We start from the raw sequence: 13301 nt of genomic DNA on the forward strand, positions 1-13301 counted from the left end.
AGTCATCCACCACATTATTTCAAACAATATCACTCCTAGAGGAGGGCATAGGGATGAGGTTTCATTCACCGATCTTTATTTGATATTCTGCCTTTTCCAAAGTGAACGGACAAACCTTCCCTATTTGATCATTCACAAGATGGTGAAGGGCAATAATTTGGCTAGGGATCCGAGTCTTCCTTATGGGATGGTGCTAACAAAGATTTTTCGTTATTTCAACGCGGATCTTGATGACGAAACTGACGTTATTCCACCCAAATCTGATTACAATAAAACCACGATCAAACTCATGGGCTACAAGTTTGAGAATGGAAGGTGGATTCTGAAGAAAAGGGCCAGAGTTGAAAATGAAGGAGACGAAGAAGAGACTGGAGGCAGTTCAACTCGGTTCAATGACGATGCATTCAATCACCTTCATGGACGGATTGAGTCCCTTTGTGCAAGTCATGATGAGCTTCGAACGCAACTAAACACCGGCATCCAAAGTCTCTACTCCTTTGTCGATTCAAGCATCTCTAATCTCCGGAATGATTTTCAAGTCCATCATCAAGAAATCGCCGATACGCAAGCACAAATTCTTGAACAACTTCGTCGTATCAATTTTCAAGGACCTCCTCCTTCTTAGATAAATGATTAATGTTTCACTATGTCTTTTGATGGTTACTTCATTACTAATGACTAATGTAACTTATTTGAATGACTAATGATTAATGTAACTTATTTGGTGATTACATTATTATGACTTGATTTTTTTTGTTGATGACAAAAGGGGGAGATGGGGTATCAAGTGTTATTGCCTATTGTCACTTGATGTTCCTATTTTTTGTTTAGTCTATTGTCACTTGAGGGGAAAAGGAAACATAAATATGATCAATTGAGGCATTCTCTCTAATGGCTTAATATATTAAGGGGGAGAATATAAAAATGATCAATTGAGGCATTCTCTCTAATGGCTTAATAGATTAAGGGGGAGACATAACACTTGTAAAGAAGAACAATGTAATTGCTTATATTATCTTAGCAAATCAAGTGTTTGTCATCATCAAAAGGGGGAGATTGTTGGCCCAAGGTTGAATATTCTCATGCTTTGATGATCACAAACACAATGTATTATGTTTCTAATGATTCTATTTTGAGTTGTGTATTTAGTGTAATTAATGTTATAAATCAACTCAAGAAGCATTTTACGGAATACAATGCAAATACATTCAAGATTGACAAATGCAAATTGAAGAAGGAATTCAAGGCTTGAAGTGCTAAAATACCAAAGATCAAGAGCAAGCAAACAAAATCAAGCTGGACAAGTACTAATAGGTTTTTAATATCTCCTTAGTCTTGTATTTGATTTTGACTTCATACTATCATTAATTCTTGTTTAGTATCATGCACACACTCACATTATTCTTCAAAAATGAGACTAAACTTAGTGCATAATGACATTTGGCCTAAAAGTACAAATGTGTGAATATTTGAGGCAAATTAAGTGTCAACCAGTCGACCTATGTCGTCCAGTGACAGAGAAGGCTAAATGCACCGGTTGACCGGTGATGCCTCAACCGGTCAACCGCTCCGGTCGACCGGTTCTGTTCAACAGACACTCAATAAGAATGTTAAACAGCACGAATTCAAATTTGTCTCAATCGGTCAATCGCTCCGGTCGACCGGTACTGGGTAAACGAGCAAAAATATGACCGTTGGCAAGAGAGGTTAAATAGAGAAAAGTCATTTTTCTCAACAGGAATTTTTGTGAAAAATAGAGAACGAATTCAAAGCTTCAAAAATCAAAAAGAGAGTTCTCCATTGTGTCTATATAATCATTATCTTCTCTAAATCCTTAACTCTCTCTCACACATAATTGAGCCTAACTTGAATTATCTTGTGATAGTGTGAGTTCATCATCTCCTAGTGATTTCAAATTGTGTAAAACCATTGTTAGGAGAGTAAAACTAAGTGCTTCATTACTCATAATCATTACTTTGGTATTGGGTTACTTGGTTGGTCGATCTCCGTGGAAAATCGACATTGTGTAAGCGGTTAGGCGAAGCCTCGGGTAGAAAGATTCGCCTTCTTGTAAGAAGAGTGATCGTGCCGGAAAGTCGATCGAATAGTGAAAGAGGTCGAGAGGCGGAATATCTCGGCGACAGTGGATGTAGACAAATTTATTTGTCGAACCACTATAAATCTTGTTTGCATCTCTCTAACTCTATCTCTTTAATTTTCGCACTTTAAATTTGATTGCTGACATTTATTGTTTTAACTCGTCGTGATAAGTTTATTGAACTCTTTTTATGATATTAGATTGGTCCATCCTGTGTACATCACGTGGTTGTGCTATTGCATTAACTTACATAATTTTCTGTACACCAAGTGTTTGATAAAAGTACCTTGTTCATTTAATTGTCTATATTTAGTTTTAATCTTCGAATAATCGTATAAACTCTCAAAAAATATTCAAAACTCAATTCACCCCCCTCTTGGGTAGCCTTATTCGGGACAACACTAGGTACCACCAATTGAAAATTAAGAATGAGGACATTCTGAAAACTGCTTTTAGAACTTGGTATGGGTACTTCATGTTTCTTGTAATGCCTTTTGGGCTAACGAATGCCCCGGCGGCATTTATGGACTTAATGAACCGTGTTTTCCGGCCGTATTTGGATCGGTTCGTAATTGTCTTCATTGACGACATACTGGTTTACCCGAAGACTTGGGAAGAACATGAGCAACACTTGAGAATTGTTCTTCAAACTCTTCGTGAACACTAGTTGTATACTAAGAAGGAGAAATGTGACTTCTGGCTGACAGAAGTGAAGTTCCTTGGGCATGTAATTTCAGGACAATGAATCTCTATCGATCCTTCTAAGATGGAGATTATGCTACAGTGGGAAAGGCCGAAGAATGTGGCAAAGATTCGTAGTTTCCTCAGACTTGCAGGGTACTATCGGCATTTCATGAAAGACTTCTCGAGTATTGCTGCACCGATGACTCGGTTAACCAAGAAAGAAGTCAGATTCCAGTGGGACGCCGAATATGCAAATACTTTTCAGGAATTGAAGGTCAGAATGACAAGTGCACCAGTCTTGACTATTCCTGATAGTGAAGAACCATATGAGGTGTATTCTGACACCTCGGGGAGTGGGCTTGGCTGTGTCTTAATGTAAGGGGGACGCGTGGTAGCATACGCATCTCGCTAATTAAGACCACATGAACGGAATTACCCCACTCATGATTTGGAGCTAGCAGCGGTAATATTTGCTCTGAAGAGATGGAGATGTTATCTCTATGGAACAAAGTTTCAGGTCTTTTCTGACCATAAAAGTCTGAAGTACTTGTTTACTCAGAAAGACTTGAATCTCAGGTAAAGGAGATGGGTGGAGTATATGAAAGATTACAACTTCACTTTGCAATATCATCCTGGAAAAGCTAATGTGGTGGTTGATGCCCTTAGCAGGAAGACGACGGGGACTCTGGCGTCATTAACTTTGGAGGATTAGAAAAGGACTGAAGTGGTGAGTGAGTATAATCTTTAGTTCTATGAAGATTATAACCAGGTTATTGTGTATAATCTGGGGCTTTACACAGGGTATTGTGCAACACGTTAAGCAGAATAAATTGCAGGATCCACACCTCCAAGGAATTTGGATTTGAATCCAGAATGGAGAGCAATTCGAGGATTGGAGAATCCGAGAGGATGAAGTCTTGTATTTCCGCAACCGCCTTGCTGTTCCAAAGGTGGATGAGGTAAAGAAGACGATTCTATGAGAGGCTCACAAATCAAAGTTTACTATACATCCGGGAAGTACAAAGATGTACCAGGACCTGAAAAGACAGTACTGGTGGAGAGGCATGAAAAGAGACGTTCGTGAGTATGTCTCGGAATGTGTGACTTGTCTCCGGGTTAAAGATGAGCATCAGAAGCCAGTGGGAGAGTTGCAACCTCTTCATGTCCCTGGATGGAAATGGGAGCACATTACTATGGATTTTCTTATGGGGCTACCGAGAACCGAGCAGAAGCACGATGCCATCTGGGTGGTGGTGGACAGGTTGATGAAGTCCACGCACTTCATACCGTTCCATCCGACGTATTCTCAGAAGATTATGTCAGAATTGTACCTGGAGCACATCGTAAGGCTACATGGAGTGCCACTGTCTATTACGTCTGATCGTGACACTCATTTTAATGCAAGGTATTGGAGGAGTTTTCAGGAAGCCATGGAAACAGACTTAAACTTCAGCACAACATTTCATCCTCAGACTGATGGGCAATCTGAAAGAGTAATTCAGATTCTGGAGGAGTTTTCAGGATGAAGTCTTGTATTTCCGCAACCGCCTTGCTGTTCCAAAGGTGGATGAGGTAAAGAAGACGATTCTATGAGAGGCTCACAGATCAAAGTTTACTATACATCCGGGAAGTACAAAGATGTACCAGGACCTGAAAAGACAGTACTGGTGGAGAGGCATGAAAAGAGACATTCGTGAGTATGTCTCGGAATGTATGACTTGTCTCCGGGTTAAAGCTGAGCATCAGAAGCCAGTGGGAGAGTTGCAACCTCTTCATGTCCCTGGATGGAAATGGGAGCACATTACTATGGATTTTCTGATGGGGCTACCGAGAACCGAGCAGAAGCACGATGCCATCTGGGTGGTGGTGGATAGGTTGATGAAGTCCGCGCACTTCATACCGTTCCATGCGACGTATTCTCAGAAGATTCTGTCAGAATTGTACCTGGAGCACATCGTAAGGCTACATGGAGTGCCACTGTCTATCACGTCTGACCGTGACACTCATTTTAATGCAAGGTATTGGAGGAGTTTTCAGGAAGCCATGGAAACAGACTTAAACTTCAGCACAACATTTCATCCTCAGACTGATAGGCAATCTGAAAGAGTAATTCAGATTCTGGAGGATATGCTTCATGCTTGTATTCTAGAATTTGGTGAAAACTGGAAGAAATACCTGCATCTTGCTGAGTTTGCGTACAACAACAGCTATCAGGCCAGTATCGGTATGGCACCGTTTGAGGCTCTCTATAGTCATCCTTGTAGGTCACCTGTTTATTGGTTGGAACCAAAGGATCGACTGAGTACTGGGCTGGAGGTTATTCAAGAGAACAATGAGAAGATAGTTGTGATTCAGGAACGACTGTTAACAGCTCAAAGTCGTCAGAAGAGCTATGCTGTTAGAAGGCGTAGGCCTTTGGAATTCTAGGAAGGTGACTTTGTTTTGCTGAGGGTTTCCCCACGCAAGGGAGTAGTTCAGTTTGGTGTGAAAGGGAAACTTGCACCAAGGCATGTAGGACCATTCTCGATCATGCAATGAATCAGAGTGGTGGCTTATCGGTTGGCTTTACTACTTGAATTATCTCACGTGCATGACATGTTTGATGTCTCCATGCTTCAGAAATGTCAACCTGAGCCGAAAGCTGTAGTGCAGTGGTTTGACGTTTCGATACAGTATGACACGTCATACGAGGAGGCACCAGTTCAGATTATTGACCGAAAAATAAAGAGTCTGCGTCATCATGAGATCCCGTTAGTGAGAGTGTTGTGGCAGCACCATGGAGTTGAGGAAGCGATATGGGAGCTTGAAACGACGATGCAGAAGCAGTATCCGCATCTGTTTACACTTTGAGGTAAGCCTTAATTTTGGGGACGAAATTGCCTAAGGGGGGTGGAGCTGTAACACCCTGGAGAATTAAATGAGATTAATTAAGGTAATTGAGATTATTAGTGTGCCTAATTTGATTTTATTAATTAAGTATTAATTAATAAATGTTTCTGACACGTGTGAGTTTAAATAATTCCAAGGTATTTAAATATTCTCAGCATTTACATGTTTACCCAGAAGTGTGTATGGGCACATTTCTGGACAGTTATTTTAAATTTAGTGATACCTGTCTTTTATTTCTTTTCTTTTTCTTTTCTTTTCCTTTTTCCTTTTTCCTTTTCTTTTCCTTCCTTCCCGTGCATTCTCTCTCTCTCTCTCTCTCTCTCTCTCTTTCTCTTTACTCTCGCGCTCTCTCTCTCTCCCCCTCTCTCTCATTTTTGTTCCAAATCAAACGGATCTTGAACCAAAGGAGAGTTTCAAAGCATTTTCAACGTCAAGAGAAGGATTCGAGGCAAGATTACTGAAAGAACCTCTCTTGAATCTCAAGTTTTTGAATTTCAAAACTTATTTTTGGTTCAAACCGGATATTGATTGTATTTGAGTAAAAATAGGGTAGAAATTGGAGATCTTGGGTTCTTTGGACTTGATTTAGTACCTAGAACCCGGATCTAGTGATTTTCCTTTGAAATATTTTGAATTGGGACTGGATTTGCAAGTTTTCAAACTAGTTTCCGCGAGCTTCTCTCGCGCAGCTGGTGCCACCGTCGACTTGTCCGGTCGACCGGATCACATGGAAACCGGTCGACCGGTGCGGTCGACCGGATTGCATTGGCCTGACCAGTTGACCTGTCCGGTCGACCGGATTGCACACCACTGGTCGACCGATGGTGATGCACTATTCTATCACCGGTCAACCGGTTGACACGGGGTTTGACCCTGTTTATCCTGGAATTGTTGTTTTAACCCCTGTTTTCGGGGAGAACCCAAATTAGCTTCATTTGAGGACTTGAGATGAATGGATTAACATCTTTAATACTTGATTTGAGATTGAAAACCCGTGGAATGATAATTTGAAACATGAAAATGGATTATGGCACACTAATTGGAAACCTTGGTATCTAATTGAGATTGGATTGCTTTAGGAATGAGAATTAATCCTAAAGTGTTGTCTTGTATCAGTGATCGCTGAGGATTCAGACTAAAGGGGCTTAAGGAAGTGGAAGCCAGAAAAGGCAACGCTAGTCCCAGGTTTGATAGTGCGAGGTAGGATTTCTATCCCTTTTCCTTGTGAGCCTGATTTTCAAAAAGGATTTTTGCCTTGGAAATGTTTTAAAAGAAAGGGGTTGGTTTACGAAAGAAAAACTCTTTGAAAACCATGACTTGTGTAGTTTATGGAATCCATGGCTTGTTCTATCCATGGAATCCATAGCTTGTCCAGTCATGGAACCTCATGGCTTGCCCAATCATGGGGCCCGCGGCTTGAGTAGTTCGTGGGGTCATAATAAAGATTTCAGAAAGTTAATGAATGATTTCTTAAACTAAGAGATCTTGTGAACTGGTAAGAGAGTCTATTGCTGTAAGCCTAGATAGTATGCAGATAATGCATCCTCGAGGGCAGAATCTGAAACTCGGTCCGGGTAGGCAAGGCACTTGGTTAGGTAAGTAATTTGTACTAATTACTTGCTGAAGCCTGTAATATGGTTATTTTCAGTTATATTTCCTTTGAGAAAAAAGATGTGAGGTTCTGGCTGTCTGTTGGAACTGAATGTCTATTTATTCACTTACCCATTTATTTATTTACTCGCACATTTATATATTCATTTACTTATAATGTTTATTTCAAATTATATCCTACTGGGCCTTTTGCTTACGTTTTATGTTTTAAATGTGTTAAACCCCTCCCAGGAGATTCTAGGTGCGGTGCACAATAGCCGGATATTTACTACGGAGCAGCTGAGTTGTGCTGCTGTTGGAACAAGAGAGGACTGTGTTCATCCTCTGATATAAATGTAAGGAATTGAGAATTCTGTAAACTTTAGAAATATTTGGATTAACTAGACTGTGGTTGATGTCTGTTGTAATTGACTATTTACATGTTCATGTATGTACAATACCGTATGTCCTGTGGGTGGAGCCCTGTGTGTTGTCAGAGGCTCAGGATTCTGTAATTTATTTATATTTTAATGGAGTTGAGTAGGGCTCGTCTGGGAATCTGCTTTATTAACCCCTAATCAAGCTCCACGTCATCCACCCCGTTTGGGGGGCGTGACAATATTACATGAATAATACTAAAAAAGAAATAGATAGGGAAATTAAATAGACAGATATAAAGAATTTGGTTTAGGTATTTGCCTTTAATTGCTAACATCACATATTAGAAATAACTGAAAGAGGATTTAGCAATGCCGTTCAGTACCAACTGAATTATTAAAAAGATTTATGATTAATAAGCAGGAAAAAAGAAATGAAGAAGAAAAGAACAAAACGAAAATAGAATAGTAAAAGGGAGAAATAGCTTAGGTATCTATGTTTTACTGCTAACAACATATACCAACAAAATTATTAGAGAATTTGTACTAAAGACAGAAAAAAGATTAGACAACTTAAATAGTACAGACAAATATAAAAAACATAAGAGGACATTTATAACTGTCATTGAAACCAATCCCAAAAAAGTCACTTAAATATTTGAGAACAAAACAAATCAATCCCAGAATACTAACTGAAATATTTGAGAATAAAACAAAAACAATAGAAAAAAAATATTTCAGTGGTAAAAAAGGAAGTAAATAAAATGTCAAAAACTTCATAAACATAAAAATGAGTTGAATTGATGAACCAACAATAGAGGCAGGAGTAAAAGAGTATAACGAAAACCCTTCAGTAAAATCATATAAAGAAGAAACCATTTTAAAGTAGAAAACGACAATAAGAGCAACATGCTGTTGACAAAATAGGATAACTAAAACAACATAAATCTTAAATAATCCAGGCAACATCAAAGCTTGCTAAATCACACTATAAACAGTTATTTAATACATGGTAACAATAAAAGAAAAATACTATATCATTACCAAATGAGAAATCATATTAGATAAAGAATAGAATGTTCACAGATTAATATAACAAATAGAATAGAAATCTAATTTTTACTCAAATAATAATAATTTGCGTAATATAAACACTAAATAATATTTTACAAATAATATTAACAAACTTATTACAAACATAATTATAATTACATAAAACAGTGACCACATATATTAACAACTCAATACATACACTTAAGAAATCATAGTAATATAATACATAAAATTTTAAGAGCAGTAAGAAATAACGTAGAAGAAGTAAGAAAAAAAGTACCTTAGAAGAAAGGGAATTCTCATAAACAACCTTTTCTTGAAGAGTGACTTCAACATTTGAGAAGAAAAAAAATATGAAAATATTGAAGAAAATGTTAAAAAACTAAAAATCAAAACTTAAGAGTTTCTTTTTAACGTTAACAACGACAACAGGAAAGAAACAAATATTGTAGTAGTAAGAAATCAAGGGGAACATAGCATGAAGAAAAATAAGAAGGATAAAATATCAAAAATCTCATGTAAAATAGTAGATTACATGAATAATAGTAAAAAAAATATATAGGGAAATTAAATAGACAAATATAAACAATTTGGTTCAGGTATTTGCCTTTAATTGCTAACATCACGCATTAGAAATAATTGAAATAAGATTTAGCAATGCCCTTCAGTACAAACTGAATTATTAAAAAGATTTGTGAAGAATAAGAAGAAAAAAAGAAATGAAAAAAAAGAACGAAACAAAAATATAATAGTAAAAGAGAAAAATGGTTTAGATCAAAACCAATCCCTAAAAAGTAACTCAAATTTTTGAGAACAAAGCAAATTAATCCCAGAAGACTAACTAAAATATTTGATAACAAGACAAAGAGAATAGAAAAAGAAGAAATATTTCAGTGGTAAAAAAGTAAGTAAATAAAATCTCAAAAACTCCATAAACATAAAAATGAGTTCAACTAGCGAACCAACAACAGAGGCATCAGTAAAAGAATAGAACAAAAACCCTTCATTAAAATCAGATAAAGAGCAAATCATTTTAGAGTAAAAAATGATAATAAGAATAATATACTGTTGACAAAATATAATAAATAAAAGAACATAAATCTTAAATAATCCGGGCAATGTCAAATCTTGCTAAATCACTATAAACAGTTATTTAATACATGGTAACAATAAAAGAAAAATACTACATCATTACCAAATGAGAAATCACATTAGATAGAGAACAGAGTATTAACAGATTAATATAATAAATAGAATACAAATCTAATTTTTACTCAAATAGCAATAACTTATATAATATAAATACTAAAGAATGTTTTACAAATAATATTAACAAACTTAATACAAACATAATCATAATAACATAAAACAATGAGTACATATATTAATAACTCAATATATATAGTTAAAAAAATATAGTAATATAATACATACAATTTTAAGAACAGTTAGAAATAACATGGAAGAAGTAAGAAAGGAGTACCTTAGAGCAATAACGAAAGTGGATAGAGTTGATGCAGGAGAAGTAAAAAAACTCCAAAACAGAGATAACAAAAAAGGGAAAAAAACTCACTATTGAAAATTGAAGAAAAGAAAGGAAACACAGAAGATAGACGGTAAGTGTATGACAACGAAAACAGAAACAAAGTAAAAGACAATAAGCATGAAAGAGAAAAAAATATATTTATAGAAAAAAATAAACTTTCGAGCATGTGGCGGTGGTAAATACTGGAAACAAAACTTAATACTACCGTTGTTACGTTGCAAAAAAAATGTAATAATTTGTTATAAACATGTGTTAGGCTGCATGATAACTACCGTGGAACAGAACGAACAAGCTGCAGACAGTGAAAACAAAATAATCCGTTAGAAAAAATTACCCTGCACTAAAAACAAATGTCTAAATATTTCCGACTAATATAACCTGCTAACAAATATGAAAATATGTAATAATTAGTAAAACGTAATAACCAACAAACGAATAAAAAATAACCAAAGTAGAGAAAAGAAGAAAAAAATAAAAGAAAAGTAGATTATTTCCAAGACCTAATGAAAAACAACCGAAATAAAGAAAAGAAGGAAAAAAATAAAAGGAAAATGGATTATTTCGAAGACCTAAACAACTAAACACAAAAAAGAACAAAATAAAAAAAGAAAAAAAAAGAGAAATAACAAAACCTTAAATGAAATAGAAGTAAAAAAAATTGACAGAACGAAATCTTAAAAAATTGACAGGAAAAAAAACACGAAATCTATTCCGAACAATAACAAAAAAAAGGGAATGAATAACAGATCAAAAGAAACTATACAATACTACTAAAACAAAACAAATCTGGAAATAAAAACTGAATGAAAAAACAAGGAAAAAAACTAACAGATAACTTTAACAAATAAAAGATCTGGAAATAAAAACACTAACAGATCTGGAAAAAAAGAAATAAAAAACTGAAAAAAAAACGGAGCCAAATCTACAAAAACACTAACAGATCTGGAAAAACAAAAAAAAAATGAATTAAAAAAAACAGGGGAAAAACGAAGTAAAAACACTAACAGATCTGAAAAAAGGGAAAAACCCGAATAAAAAATGGAAGAAAAAACAAGCCAAATCTACAAAAACACTAACAAGATCTGGAAAAACGGGTGAAAAAAAACCGAATCAAAAAATAGGAAAAACAAAGAAGCTAGATCTAAGGAAAGAGAAACGAAAAATAAAAGTATTAAACAAAACAAACATAAAAAATGATTCCCAGAAGCCTTACGAAAAGAAAGAAAGAAAGAAGGAAAAAAAATGCACAAAACAGGTAAAAAAAGGAAGCCAAATCTAAGGAAAGAGAAACGGAAAATAAAACTACAAAACAAAACAAATATAAAAAATGAATCCCAAAAGCCTTACGAAAAGGAAGAAAAAAAGAAGGAATGAAGAAGTCTAGAACTTTCGCAATGAGAAAAAAAAGGCAAACCAAACAAAATTTTTTTTTTGTAAAAGAACCCTAAAAAGTGAAAAATACCTAGGCGGCAAAAAATGGAGAAACAACAAAAATTTTCAAAGAAAAGCCCATAAACATAAAATGGGGAAAAAACTTAGAATCAAAACACAATAAACCAGAAGAAACCATAACGAAAATGAAGAGGACGTGTAGAGAAGAAACGAAGAAAAGGAACTTCAGCAAAAGGGACAACAAAAGCTAAGAGATTAAGGCGTAGAAACAGAAACAAAAGAAGCAGGAAGCTTCTCGAGGACGGTATTAAACCCAGAAACCTCACCAAAAGCAAGAGAGAGAAAAAGGAAAAAAATAAATGGACATAAATGTAGAAGTCCAGAACTTTCGCAATGAGAAAAGAAAGGCAAACCAAACAATCACTTCAGTGAGACTGTATTCCGAAGGATAAGACAAAAATACCCAAACAAAAACAAAAGCAAAAATAAGCATCCAAGGATAAAACGGTAAAAATAAAAATTTAGGACACAACTGGAATTTTTCCAAACCAAAGGATAAGACAAAATCACCCAAACAAAGACCAAACAAAAATAAGAAACTAAGGATAAAACGGTAAAAACACAAACTTAGGACACAGCCGAAATTTTTCGAAAGAAGAGGGAGAGGAAGGACCGGGCACTGTTCTAAGAACAGTAACCCGGGTACCTCCTTTAGTAGTATGTATAATAATAATATGGTGCTTAGCATATTTCTTCTCTTTAATAGAAACTTATGTATTATCTCCAAAGAAAAACATGCTCCAAGTTCATTACAGTTGCATTTGATTTGAGGGTTTTAAAATTAGGAATTATGATTCTGGTTCAAATTTTTATTTATTTATAAAAAGTAAAAAATGGTTCTTGAAACTTAGTGTTTAGTTTGGATGGTTCCGGTTTAAGGTTTGAATCCTGATGTGATGTTTTAAATCAGAACCACCCAAAAAAATATTTCCCCTTCCCCTTTTGATTTTGGATGATTCAAACATCTGGTTCTGATTCCGGTTCCAGAACTATGACTTGGACCCCAAATTCAAACTATTAATCACGATTCTAGTTGTAAAACTAAAACCACATTAATTTGAACTCTGATACCAAACGCCATGCAGAATCTAGATGGTGGCCCAAATTCGGGCCCATGTTAAGCATCTCACTGAGGATTCCAAAATGCTCCTCAAGACCTTTGAAGTAAGGATGCGTTTTGTTGCAGTGGGAGAATGATAATGAGAATGAAAATGAGAATAGTAATGGAATAAAATGGAAATGAAAGATGATTCATTTGTTTGCTTCTACTTTTACAAATGTAATAAAATGAGATGAATATTTTCATGTTAAAAAAATTACCCCTCATGCTAATATAACTAATATCATATATATTAATATAATCATTTAATAACTAATATTATATATATAAAATTATAAGGATATAGTATATATAATTATAATTATAGTTATATAATATTTATTATTATAATACAATCATAATATATAATATATAATATAATAAAATAATGATATTATTATTATTTTATATTATAACGTTACAACTATATTATATTATATTATTAGAAATATAGTATAGTTATAAAAATATAATAATATAATATAACATATTATAATTATAATATATAATATA

The sequence above is a fragment of the Morus notabilis genome, unplaced genomic scaffold (assembly GCF_000414095.1).
Source record: "Morus notabilis unplaced genomic scaffold, ASM41409v2 Scaffold792, whole genome shotgun sequence".
Lineage (NCBI taxonomy): Eukaryota > Viridiplantae > Streptophyta > Magnoliopsida > Rosales > Moraceae > Morus > Morus notabilis.